This window comes from Chanodichthys erythropterus, chromosome 13, assembly GCF_024489055.1.
Source record: "Chanodichthys erythropterus isolate Z2021 chromosome 13, ASM2448905v1, whole genome shotgun sequence".
Classification (NCBI taxonomy): Eukaryota; Metazoa; Chordata; class Actinopteri; order Cypriniformes; family Xenocyprididae; genus Chanodichthys; species Chanodichthys erythropterus.
In genome coordinates this window covers 37,303,302-37,317,877 of record NC_090233.1, presented here as the reverse complement: position 1 = coordinate 37,317,877, position 14,576 = coordinate 37,303,302, and the positions used below count along the sequence as shown (strand labels likewise).

The 14,576-nt window shown below is 37.5% G+C and overlaps 1 protein-coding gene across 4 annotated transcripts in view; it reads right to left on the bottom strand.

The window, feature by feature from the left end:
* ar (androgen receptor) overlaps positions 1–14,576 on the bottom strand; it is a 120,112-nt gene that overhangs the window by 49,695 nt on the left and 55,841 nt on the right. The gene's annotated exons all lie outside the window — the stretch shown is intronic.

Genomic DNA, 14,576 nt, shown 5'->3' with positions numbered 1-14,576 from the left:
AGCGGTTTGGAGCGGACGCGAGCAAAACAATGGATTATTTACCAACAGATATTAATGTATGGAGTCATGTCGAGAAAACAGTTCTGGTAAGCATCGACGCACATTTACATTTGTAGTATTTTTACTTAGCAGACGCTTATAAAGGAACTTGTTCAAGTTAACTTCACGTGACTGCCGCGAACGCGGTTCTCTTGGCTTGACTGAAAACGTTTGATATTAGGGCTGTAACGATATGCGATATGAAACCGAAATCGCGATACGCAGGTCCACGAACCTGTAGCGCGATGTGAGAAGGCAGAATCGCGACACACCCCTTCCAACTCCCAGAGTTATCCTCCTTGTCCAGATCCAATGCTACCATTTTAAATTACTATAAGTATTAGGGGTGTAACGATTTATCGTAGATGGTGTGTCTCAATCAGCTCTCTAGTTCAGTAAGTGTTTCAGGCACACATTGAATCTTGCAAGCAGGTTTAAACGTTTCTCATGTCAGTCTCTTGCATGGTCGCGTGAGAAAAGTCGTGGCTTTCTTTCACCGCAGTGCACAGCAACAGCTGTGCTCACAGAAAAGCAAAAGACGCTTGCGATGCTTTGCTTTAAGAAGTTCTGTGGGGCCGTTCACATATGGCGTCTTTTCCGCGTGCAAGTCAGTTATTATTTTCAAATGTAGGCGCGCTCATAATGGGATCAACGCGGTCGCGACGCGCATGCAATTCTCAACTTCTCAGAATACCGCGAGCGCACCGCAGGTCGTGTGACAAGAATCAACCGATCAGCTATGGCCTTTCCGTAACAAAACATCAAAAGCTCAGCCGAACAGCTGATCATAGCTGTACATGGTGGTTTTTATATCTTATCTCCATCAATATATCTAGTAGTAAAACTAATGCAAGGGCTATTCAACTGTTAATTTGAATACAGAAGGTTTTTATTAAAATTTTATATTTATTTATTTTATTGAAATGTGATCTTGTATGTACAACAAGGAAAATTATTGAAATTTGTTCATGTTTTTTTAATAAATCTTGTTTGAATTTCAGTTTAATTTTAATATCGTGATACGTATCGTATCGTATCGTGAACTCCGTATCGAGATACGTACCGTATCGTGACCTGAGCGTATCGTTACACCCCTATTTGATATGCCACTACAGCTAATAAACGGACGAAATCTTCTTCATTTTTTATCTAAGCATTGATATGTGGATCTCGAGTGTTTACGCTGCACTAAACTTTGACAAACAACACTCGATCTGCAAACAAAGAGCTGAGGAAGAGGATGATGGCGGTCCTGCACGAGAAAGAGCAGGTTTTTCTGTTTGTTTTTAGTTTCCACGCTCATATATTTATATAAATGCAATTGTAATAAGCAAAAGATTTTTTATTCCATGTTTTCAAGTGAAGAGGATTTGTTTATACTGTCATTGAAGATTGTTTTCAAATAACCTACATACGCTAGCTACATAAGCTAGTTTCACTGATTTTTTTGTTATGATGAGAATGTACTGCAATCCTATGCATTAGTATGTCTGAGATCATCTTCAGTTGATAAATGTGAGCAGAATTTACATTTACAGATTCTCATGACTGCTAAAACATGGAATACAACACAATCACAGCTTTTGTTGCTACTACTGTAGCTGCTTCTTCACTCAGCATGTTAAGATGCACAGGAAATAGTGATTATTTTCTCATAACATGCCATAAATTGCTTTTAATATTTCTCTGTTTTTATTAATCAAGAGAAGTGTTATCATCGCTGAAGAAATGGCAGCTTTTAATCCTCAGACACAGAGCAGTGCAAGCCCTGAAGAAATAACACCATAGACATCATCTTCCGACTGAACTAGCAAGGAGCTGCTGGAGCCAATGAGAAAGCTGGCAAGTTCAAGTAAAGTTTGGCACATTCAGTTAGACTATGTTACCTTTATTAATAGATACTTGTATACTATTTGCTCTTTACAGTTGGAATGTAAACCTGAGTAAATGCCGCTACTTTAATGATTATTTTTTAGTTTACTGAGCAATGTAAACTGCTGTCACCCACATCACATCATTGCTCTAATCAACGTTACCTGAACAATTCTTTCAGTGTAGCAGATATTCACAAGCATCTGAAGGTTGCAGGTTGAACTGGATGCTTACTGAAGAGTGAGCTTCAACACTTAAGGTAACTTCAGTTGAGTTGAAATGCTAGTTGTGTGATGTCTCCTCAGATAACTGGACACAGACTTTCTCTTTTCTACATCCACTGTTGGTCATACATTTTTGTGTTTTTGGTTTTCTAGGTTTGTACAAAGTTACACTATATCACTGAAAACAGCACGCATCAACAAGATTTCAGAGACTCTGCGTGACATTTTAAATGTTTACGATCTTCAGGTGAGTTAAAATTTGTCAACACTTACTACCTCCATCACTGTCTTCACTGTATAAAATAAAGTTGGCTTGCTTGTTTAACATGTTAATTTTTGCTTGACTTTCAAGGGTGTGCATGACGTCACCATGAAACACACCGTAGCCCTCCGTGTTCCTCGGTGTGAGGAGGACCTACAATTCTTCAAGACTTGAAATGTAAGTACTCAATGCATTAACAGAATTGCTAGTATCAGTGAATGTAACGGTCTACTTTTAGTCTACTGAGTGAAACTTACAGTTGGACCCTCTATGCTTATTTCAGGAGGCGTTGGGAGAGCCAGACATTACTGATTCTGTCATTGTGGTCAAAGAAAGCACAAGTCTTTCAAGCACTGCAGTTGTGATAGAAGATGATCTTCAGTTTTATAATAAAAGAATAATCTTAAAAAAAAATATTCAATTGTACAGCTGAAGGTTTATTGTATTTATTTATTATTTTAGCTGTTGTTGTTTGTTTTTGTCTTTGGAGAGTTTTTTTTTATAATGTCCTGCAGAGGTGCCCGATCGTGTTCTTGGAGATCTTCCTGCCTGCAGAGTTCAGCTAAGTTCTTCAGATAATTATTTTGTACAACAGCAAAACTTTTTCCATTTACCAATGTGTTTAAAACATTAAGTTTATCTATACTTATACACAGAGTGTAACATTTAATAAGTAAATACTAGTGTATAATTTTTTAAAATGTGGTAAATATTTACAATAATTGTATAACAACTGCTGTTGTTTGATGTAATATAGTTTGATATCCCCACACTATCAGTGAATAGGCACGGAATAAACTCATAACACATAATGAATGAATAAAGGAAAACATTATAAGAAACATTTAATTATTGCTCAGCCAATTATTCTTCTTCTCCAAAATGAATCGCATTTTTGAGGGCCTAAACGTTCTCAAAAACTCATGAAACTTTGCACACGTGTCAGAAGTGGTGAAAATTTATATCTGATATGGGTTTCAGAATTATGTGTGGCAAAATGGCTCGATAGCACCACCTACAAAATTTCAATTAAGCGTCCTTCGTGCTACGTTTCACGTACAGTTATGAAATTCGGTAGACAGATGTAACAGCCCAATACCTACAAAAAAGCCCCTTGGTGCAAAATTTGTAAACACAACAGGAAGTGAGATATTTTGAATTTTCTCTACAAAATTTTGGCACTTTTTGCCATTTCCACATGTTGTACTTTAACGAACTCCTCCTAGAACTTTAATCAGATCAACATAATATTTGGTAAGTTTAATCTAAAGGCCTTTGAGATGTTAAATTGCGAAGATCTAGAGTTTTCACTGAAGGGCGTGTCCGTGGCGGCCTGGCAAAGTTCGATGTTTCGCCATGAAACAGGAAGTTGTTGTAACTTGAGCATACAATGTCTGATCTGCCCCAAACTTCACGTTTTATTAGAGTCCTGGCCTGAAGACATCTATATGACAATATTTAGTTACAGTCATAGCGCCACCTGGGGGCAACAGGAAATGACATGTTTTACACTGTGATTAACTCCTCATAGAGATTTAACCAGATCAACATAATTTGTTGTCAGTCTAATCTTAAGACCTTAGTGATGATAAATCTCAAAGATCTTGAGTTTTTGCTGAAGGGCGTGTCCGTGGCAGCCTGACAAAGTCTGATGTTTCGCCTTGAAAGAGGAAGCTGTTGTAACTCAGGCATACTATGTCTGATATGCCTCAAACTGCACATATGTGATGGCCTAAACACATCTATGACAATATTCAGTTAGTGTAGTGCCACCTGTTGGCAGCAGGAAGTGTGGTATTTCGAAATGACTTTGGCATAATTCTCCTGTATTAACTCGCTTACATGCATGTCGCCCACTGATTACTGTTTTCCTGAGGCCAACGGGTGGCGGTGAGCCCGGGTGCGAGGGCCCTTTCATCGCTGCTTGCAGCTTTAATTATTTTTTTGTTTTGTTTTTTACATTTGCTAACTAACGTTACCAAATCAGTCGTGATGAGAAACCGCTATATAACGTAACGGATATTAAGGAAGTTTATTAGTTTCTGTTATTAGTAATCAATAACGTTACTCCTAGATGACCAATAGCTTTGCTTTTGCCTGATTCATAATAATCTGTACAATATTGTGATCTGAGAACAGTGTTACATATCGTTTGCTAAGGTGTATAGGCTATCTATAAGCTAACACCGGTCTCTTACCCTGTTCTCCACTGTTTCTCCTCACACAACAGCTCAATTTGTCTCTTTTGACCGTTATTCTGTCTAATCCTGGCCTGTCCCTGCTCTCTTGACCACATAGCAGGCTAAATGTATGGCTGTGGTTTGTTTGTTATAGGACTATGAATAAACATTTACAATTTCCTCAGTGCAACTGTCATTGCGATCCATTGTTTTCCTATTGTTTATATTGATCTCGCTCCCTCAGTTACGTAACTTCCGATTTGGCATTTTTCAGAAGCGGAAGTAAAAATTTTCTCACAAAAAATGACTCCAGAAGCCTAATTAGCGAATTTATATGTGTTTTTTCAAGAAAATCTATTTCATACATTATTTTTCTATACATTGAATCACTGAAGCTCTAACCTGCAATATGCCCTTTAAAATGAGACATTTCAAGCTTTCTATAGATATATTTCTCATGTCTGTGACTGTGAGCAGGGGTGGACTGGGACAAAAATTCAGCCCTGGCACTGTAGCCACAACAGCCCACATTACCACACCCACAGACACGCGCATTCCAGGTGAAAAAAGTACACTTCCATAATGTACTTAAAGTGCTCTATTTTCACACACTAATTTTGTACTTGAATATACTAAAAATTCTTCTTAAGTACTTCTTAATATAATGTTAAGAACATCTTATTTTCAACTGTGCTATTTTGAGACACCATTTAGTTACCACTATAGTAGTACATTTGAACCCATAAAACTACAAATACAGAGATAGTGGGCCCTATAATACACCTGGCGCAATGCGACGCAAGGCGCAGCGCAAGTGTGTTTGCTAGTTTGCGTCCGGCGCCGTTCGCGTTTTCCCGTTCAGCGCCACGTCCTTAAATTAGTAAATGCATTTGCGCCAGTTAGTGCGCCCATGGGCGTGCTGGTCTAAAAAAGAGGTGTGTTCAGGCGCATTGCCGGCGCATTGCTATTTTAAGGAGCTGAAAATAGACTGCGCCATAAACCAACTCAAACCTGGTCTAAAGTCTAAAGCCAATGGCGCAATATTTTTTTGATAGAGCGCGTTGGTAGAAACTGCGCCTCTGGGCGCGTCGACTTTGCTTATTACACACAGGGATGCGCATCACACAAACATGCCAAATATTAAAAACAAAAGGATTACAGTGTAAAAGAATATTATTGTGTAGGCTACATAAATATAAAAATGTAACTTCGTTTACCTTCTAACTAAACGTTTAACTTCGCCCACGAGCAGATCGGTTTCTTCGCTTGAAAAGCGTTCAGCTTTTCTGCCAACAAATTCCACCATGTAAATAGCAATCCGCCATGGCGCGAGCGCATCTCGCTCTTAAAGGGAATGGGAGATGACACTCTGATTGGTTTATTGAACGTTACACCCATTACTCATTAAGAGAATAGGGACAACCCATTTCAAAAATGCGCCCCGGCGCACGGACCGTTTTTCCGTCGTTAAAATAGCAAAAGTGGATTTGGACACGCCCTGAGTGCACCTGTGCCGTGCGCTTTACACTTTGCGTTTAGATCGTTAAAATAGGGCCCAATATGTTAAAAACACATGTTGTATATATATTTTTAAGATTATCTTAACAAGTACTAAAGAATAATTTTATTAAAAAATACTATGGAAGTACAAAATTAAGAACAATCTATTAAATGTGCCCTAGATTCAAAAATTGAATTTACCTTGGCATAGTTAAATAACAAGAGTTCAGTATATGGAAATGACATACAGTGAGTCTCAAACTCCATTGTTTCCTCCTTCTTATATAAATCTCATTTGTTTAAAAGACCTCCGAAGAACAGGCGAATCTCAACATAACACCGACTGTTACGTAACAGTCGGGGTGTACGCCCCCAATATTTGCATAATGCCAGCCCATGTTCCCAACATTATGAAAGGCATTAGACAAGGGCAGCCAGTATTAACGTCTGGATGTGCACAGCAGAATCATCAGACTAGGAAAGCAAGCAAGGACAACAACGAAAAATGGCAGATGAAGCGATAATAACTGACATGATCCATGATATCATGATATTTTTAGTGATATTTGTAAATTGTCTTTTTAAATGTTTCGTTAGCATGTTGCTAATGTACTTATAAATGTGGTTAAAGTTACCATCGTTTCTTACTGTATTCACGGAGACAAGAGCCATCGCTATTTTCATTATTAAACACTTGCAGTCTGTATAATTCATAAACACAACTTCATTCTTTATAAATCTCTCCAACAGTGTAGCATTAGCCGTTAGCCACGGAGCACTATCAAACTCATTCAGAATCAATGTAAACATCCAAATAAACAGTGTACTTACGCGATTAGACATGCTGCATGACGAACACTTTGTAAAGATCCATTTTGAGGGTTATATTAGCTGTGTGAACTTTTTTTATGTTGTTTGAGCTCCGTGGGCGGGGAGCGTCAGCTTTTAAAGGGCCACGCACCCTGAATCGGCTCATTTATAATGATGCCCCAAAATAGGCAGTTAAAAAAATTAATTTAAAAATATCTATGGGGTATTTTGAGCTGAAACTTCAGACACCTTCAGGGGACACCTTAGACTTATATTACATCTTTTAAAAAAAAGTTCTAGGGCACCTTTAAGTACAAAATTAGTGTGCGAAAATAGAGCACTTTAAGTAGGCTATGGAAGTGTACTTTTTTTTCCACCTGGGTTGCTATACGTTTTTGACGTGTTTTTGACTATATTGCAAGTACAGCAGTCGGTTTACCCTAAATCCCGCCTTATCTGCTGATATTGTGTAATTCAGTAACAGGCTAGTTAACACTTGTAACAATTATCACAAAGCAATGACATTTTAAATATACATGGGTTATATGCTATGCTTACAACTTATACAAAAAAAAACAACAACAACAAAAAAAAACACTGGAGCAAAGTAGCATGAATTGAATTGCACGAAAATTACTTGAGCTAGCTGTATTTTCTGTTTTGTTTTTTTCTTACCTCTGTCCTCTGCTGCAGCAGCCGAATTTAAACCCTTTGAAAAGAGTTGGGTTAATTTTAGTCATCTGACAGCGTCGGACTTAAGAGTCTTTTTTTTTTTTTTGCTTTCTCAAACCTTTTCTCACCGCCTTTCCTTTTTTTCTAACTTTTACTGACAATTTGCTTGTATTGCGCTCTCTCTCTCTGATGACTGATTTTGACTGAGTTTGATTGACTGGCTATCTAACCAATCATAACACCGTATCCACGTTTATGTCCGATAAAGCAGTTAGATTAACGTTGTGGATTTGAATTTGAAAAATGGTGTGTAGGGTCACAGGCTGCTTGAACTGAGGCGCTACAGCAATCTGTCAAGACACATTAAAGAGCCACAAAACGGTATTTATTGTTTAAATTTCTCTTGTCTGTCGACGCATTCTCAGTGTCCTCTTTGCTCCAATGTTTTTTTCACTCTGAGAGAGCTGATGTGTGGCATGAGAGCGCACAGTAACTAAAGGGGGCGGGGTGGTCGGCCCATCTCGGGACCGGGCTGGCCATTGCCAACTGGGCCGGCCATTTCTTAACATTTATTATTCTTAACATTATTATAAACATAGTGAAATCGTGCTAGCAATAAAAACCCGTCCTATGTGCTTTCGACCTGTAAAAACTATTTATATATATATATATATATATATATAATAAAACTGACCAGCCCACATTGAAAAAAATGGTCCAGCCCCTCTGGCATTTGCCAGACTTGCCCGATGGCCAATCCGCCCATGGAGAGCATCATACATTATTATCAGTTTAAAATTGTATTTGTGTATGACTAACCTGTACTATTTCTTTACAACAAAACGCATTGCAGGTCTATCATCACACACCAATCGTCATCAGTCCAACAACACACCCCAGAGAAAATACTTTGCAGGTCCTACATGGCTGAGAGAGAGAGTACTCGGATGAAAACCGCTTCAGTGAGCTCAACTATAGTAACGCTGCATTTTTTTGTCAGTAACGGTAACAGCGTTGTACAGGCTGTGCTGATTCTCTGAAGCCCACTGGCCATTGCACATGCTTCAGCCTGAGCCAATGTGGAATGTTTTACATAGTTGTGAAGCTTCTGAATAGACTTTGGCATAAACGGGTTCACTTTAATTGCACTTCGGTTGAAATGAAAGTGCTGAGACTGACAGGTCACCAAATACCTATAAAAACAGTTCTCAGACAATGCAATGACTGCTGTAGTTGCGGTATGGCATCTTTACTTTGAACTGTGGACAGAAATTCAATGCAAGGAAATAGTCTTGAAAGAATAGGAAATAAACATCACAGCAGGATACACCCTCCACCCTTACAGAAGCAAAAAGGCATGTCTTAAATAATAGAGCATTAAGCAATTACTACCACTACCTTAGGATACATTAATATACATGGATTGGGCCTAATGGTTAAGGATGTGGGCTACTAACTCCAAGGCTGCTGACTCAATACTAAGTAGGATTCGCCCAGGAGAGTTACTAAGATCACAGTTCGACTCCACAGGTCCTGTGTCTTTGAAGAAGGCACTTACACTAGAATGAATAACAAATGTCAATTAAGATATTGCTGAAAACTGTTTATAAAATGACCCATCTGAGAGAACACACAATACATAATCATTACAGGAAGCTTTCTTAATAGGGACAACTTAAAATCAGTCAGTACATATGCACAGGTGTGCACACATAGAAACTCTGGCTATATTGGGGTTTTCAATGTACTGACAGCTGAAAAACCAAAAGTTACCCAGGATTCTACAGCAATCATTTATATGACAATTAACCAGCCACAGGATCAGTGGGGTAGCAAGTCAGCCCTGGGCACATATGCAAAAAATGGGCCCCAAACAACAAGTGCAATGAAGAGGTGTTTATAGACATTCACTACAGCGTATCAGGGAAATACCATACCAAACACATTGCTTCGTAAAGGACATTTATATCTCATTGTTTTCATCTGAGTAGCCTGATAAATGCATAATCTCTGTGAAGTAACAGGCCATCCAGAGCCAACATAAGAGTAGTATTAATAATAGTAAAAAAAAAATTACATTCTCTGCATACCCAGATGCTAGGCCACTGCACAGGACCTTACAATGTTTGCAACGTTTACACCATTAAACCTTTGAAGGACCTTTAAAGTTTGAGTAAATGAGATATATTTGAACATATCAATATATTTTGCTTTGTTCTCAGGCTACATGTGACTCAGCCTTTCATAAAGCTTGACCAGGGCTACGTTTCCCAAAAGCATCAACCACTGATAATGCAATGCACGATGCAAACAGACAACTGAAGAAGGAAGTGAAAGTCTTGATGTTAACTCCAGTCTACATTTCACACATTTACATTACCAATTTAAAAAAAATCCCTTCAGTACAGCTGGACAAAAATTCATAAATGTAATTACATAAATTCAAATCAATGGGCTGGCATGGATATTTGCAAGATGGTGGAGCTGGTGCTGAAAAACTAAATGAAAAAGTATTGAAAAATACTTCATAAAATAGAATCATACCTTACAAGCAATTGAAGAGTTAAAATACAACTAGAATACAATACCTAACAAGGTAGCTTAGAAAAAAAAATAGAAACTGTCAAGTTTTTAAACTGTGTTTTGAAAATAATATGTCATTATTTAACATATTATTACAAAAGCATCAGTTATGCTTTTTTTTTGTAAGTTAAATACAGAAGGCTTAGGATGTAGTGTAAGCATTTTGAACTGCGAGAGGCATTACGTTTTCTTCGTAAGTTGAATGCGGGTTAGGTGGTATGGCAGAAGCTAGATAATTAACTTTATAACTTGTTAAATATTTAACAAGTTACATTCTTAAATAGGAATGTGTTTGCCTTGATTTAAACATTTCATGGGAAGGTCTCATTTCCACCTGCACCACAGGCACAGAGGTGTCTTATTCAGAAGCTGTTATTTCTTGTATCTGCCACTCTTGATTAAGAGTATAAGCTCACAGAGTTTCTCAGTTTCAAAGAGTTTCACAACGAGTTTTCCACTTCCTTTAAGGGTAAGAAATCATACTTTCTTCTTGACATAAATACTTTATAGAGTTTAGGAATTTAGGAATTTTATTTTGTGCGACAAAATTAGCAGTTTTTATTTAGCATATTCTGATTGAAAACAATGAGAACTTATGGTTTTCATCTTGCTGCTTTCTTGGTAAATAAAACACATTTTTACTCAAATTAATCAAAATGGATTTATAGCGTTTTGGAACCAAACTCTTCATATATATACATACAGAAATGCAAAAGGAAAAAATTATTTCTTTCTTTATCAAAAGACTGAGTTTTATAGTTTTGTTCAACTGCTTACACACATTTTCAAAACTTTGTCTCTTTTTTTCAAAATTTTACACACAAATCCAAGAATTGCACACACAAAATGCAAAATGCCTTCTCATACAAAATAAAGCACTGCATTCAAAATATCACAAACACATCTCAAAATCAAACATTTGTCTTATTTTGCAAACACCTTTGCCATAATAATATTCTGTTTTTGGATATATCAAATACACAGTTATTCAAAACCTAAAGATCTTCTTTCATGAGCTCCTACATTTATGTACAAGATTGAAAGTATTTGGCAGAGAGATGTTGAAAAATGAACAGTAAACACGAAAGCAAGATTGAAACCAAACTATTTTTGTTTTTTTACTGTAAGCATTGTGATTGTGAATACAGTAATACACAGAACGAAAGAAAAAAAAAACCATGTAGTTGGACAGAAACAATGGCTATGATTGAAAAAGGAAATCAAGATACTTCCTGTTAGATATTTGTGCATTACAGTCGAAGGCTGAGAATTAGTGTATGGTTTTGCAGATTTGGTGTGTGGTTCTGGTGTTAGTGACAAGTAAGGATTTTGTGTGCAAGCAGTTGAAAAAAAACCAAGTTTTTTTTTTTTTTTTGTGCTCAGAGAACATCATTATGATAATCACTTTTAACAAGTTTCAAACATGTTGAAGATGGAATTAAGAACTTAGCCATTGTACTTTCTTAACATGACTATTAGCAGATGCCAAATACAACAAAAGCCATTTGTGAAGGAGCCAACAATATTCATAATATACAATGGCAGGTTTATTTGATAACTAGATTAGGATGCAAGCTAGAGTATAGGAGAAATGCAGCAAAGTTTGCATACAAACTGAATAGAAAATAAAGCAGCTCTTTAATGTTTGGCTTGACCTCCTGAGCTTAACAGTCAACATTTTACTACTGTCCCCTTTTCATTGACCATTTGTTGCAAAAGAAAACAACATTTGTCATTTGTTATTTTCACTCAGTTTTTAAGCATTTTTGAAGCCCTATTTTCTGCCTTATTCATAGAAAGTGACATGCAGCTACTCTGTGAGCAAATAGCTCTGACCTATCAAAGCTATGTAGCAAGGTAGCCTAGGTCAAGCCGTTAAGGTTATAAATAGTAGCATTGGAAATCAACTGTAAACTTCAAGCTGTGCGACTGACTTCTTGGTACAAAAACGCTTAAATGCGATTTCAAATGTTAATTTTTTATTAATTCAACTCTCAGGTGACCAATAGGGTAGGATATCCAATAAGAAACTCGCTGCTCATACTATTCCCAGACACAGAAGGAAAGGTGATATAGGTATTGTCAGTGTGGTTGGTGATATGGGATATTTATGCAAAAAAAGGCTGCTCATATCAATCAAAAACTCAAAGACTGGCCAAGAGATGAGGTATAACACATATGGTCAATAATAGACTTGTTTTGCCACCTATAACACCAATTTGTGTTCAACCTTTTTGAACTTGTTGGACTGAGTGACATGAGATCCCTGGTCTCTCCGTAAACATGGTAAGCAGTGTTAGTGTTTTTTTTCTAAAACAACACTGAATGCCAGGAGCACTTTTCTGCACCAACTAAGATCCTCCTAGAATGTATTTCAAAGAAGTATGTAAAAATCGCTTTAAAAAGGGTGTGACTATCTAGGGCCTTGGTATTAAGATGCATTTTTCTCGATCGGATCACAAGTGGACAATGCTAAATACAGGTGAAAACGGGGTCTCAAGTGGTTTGAGCTTGTCCACTTTCAACCACTTCCAGAGGTAGTAGAAAACGCATTCGACCGGATTGCTTTCGTAGTGTAAACTCTCATATGGTCGAATGTCTTCGAACAGCCAGAAAACAGCACGCCAGCACGCCAAATACGCATTACTTTCTCTATCTAATTATATGTATATGTGAACTCGTGAATGCGTAGAAATTATGGGAAGTGCGCTAGCCAGACAGGATTTAAACTGTCTGAAAACTCAAGTTTGGTTTGAAGGTGAAAAACGTACCAAGCACAATGTTCTGTCTCCATTCCTGATTTCTAAAAGCACACTCACCGTGTTTGGGGTGGACCTGCGGCTATCAGAGCAGAAACAAAAGCTGATGCTCTCCGTCTCCATTTTCTGTGTGTGTCTATATGTAAATTGCGTGAGCTTATATCATTCATTAGATCGAAAGATCTGAAAGGCCCATACATTTACCCACCCATAGACCCTCCCCTCAAAGAAACCTGAGCAGAAGTGGTCGAAAGTGGACAAGAGACGGATTAAAACACCAGGTGTAAATGGGTATGTCTCCCATGTTTACTTGTGATCTGATCGGCCACAAAGCACCTTAATACCAAGCATCTTGTTCCAGGTGTGACATTGAACATGGCCCAATAAAAAGATGACACATTTTGTACAGGTCAGTCCATGGTGGTGTGCATAGACATTTGGATGCTAGATTGCTGCATTCAGGCTAGAAGTGAAGAGTTTATTTGCAAAAACTGATAACTCCTTTTTTGTTCATTCTCATAAATCATGTTTTTTTTTTTTTGTTCTTTTTTTAAATTGTCCATTCCAAGTAATATCAATCAAACTGCAATTGGGTTGTTTTGATTAAGTAATAATAACTAAAACAAATACAGGTAACTTACAAAATTAAAGGTATAATATGTAAAAATTTTGCAGTAAAATATCCAAAAACCACTAGGCTAGTGTTATATATTTTGTCCAGCTGATTACTAACAATATCTTTAATGTTTTCAATAACGTCAGTTACCTTTGTTACCGCCTTTACTGACGTAGAAACCACATGACAACAGTGCCGTGGACAAATGCGGAAGTAGTGTCTAGCGTCCAGCAAACCACTAGCTTGCTTCAAGCAGTTCCTTATTTACTTCTTGCACGTTTTATGGTGGATTGTGTTACTTATTTATGGAACATAATTACTGTTTACCATCTGCCGCTGGTTCTGTCGACAAGGACAGCTCCCGTAAACTCGACCGGAAAAGCGGAAGCGGCGCCGGCGGCTGTGTCATAATAAAAGTCCCGCTGCTTGTGAGGCGTGTGTTGATCAATTGCTCCAGCTCTTCGTTCAGCTCCCGCAACACTCGATCCTGCTCTGCTTCATACTACAGTAACGTTAATAATCACATCCACGAACATGAGTTCTTCCAGACTCCAATCCCTATTCTTTTGCACCGTCCATTGAGATGGAGACCACATGTCCCAAGTTTCCGCTCTAAAACTTGGCGTCATCAAACTACGCCTTTGTTTTGAATAGGCTTCTAGCGACCTCTAGCGGAAAAAATATCACAAATTGTACCTTTAAAGTTCATTGAAAGTATGTTTTTATATATATTAATTGTTTTCTAGCAAATCTGATAACTCCAACAGACATTTTTTTTTGGCAAAAGCAGACAACTCCACATTTCATGTTTCAGAATTAAACAAAACCAAGTAATCTTTTGTAATAGCATTTAAAACACTCGAACACATATATGCAAACACAACACTCACACACACTAACAGATGGCCACACACACACACACAAGGCACCATGAACAGTTTTAAGGGTGGCATGCAAGACAGAATTTTGAGCCCCTTTCTTTCAGAATAATGTTTTTATTTATTTATTAATTTATTTACCTTTTATAAAGACATCGAAATTCATAGCTAAGAAATTGAA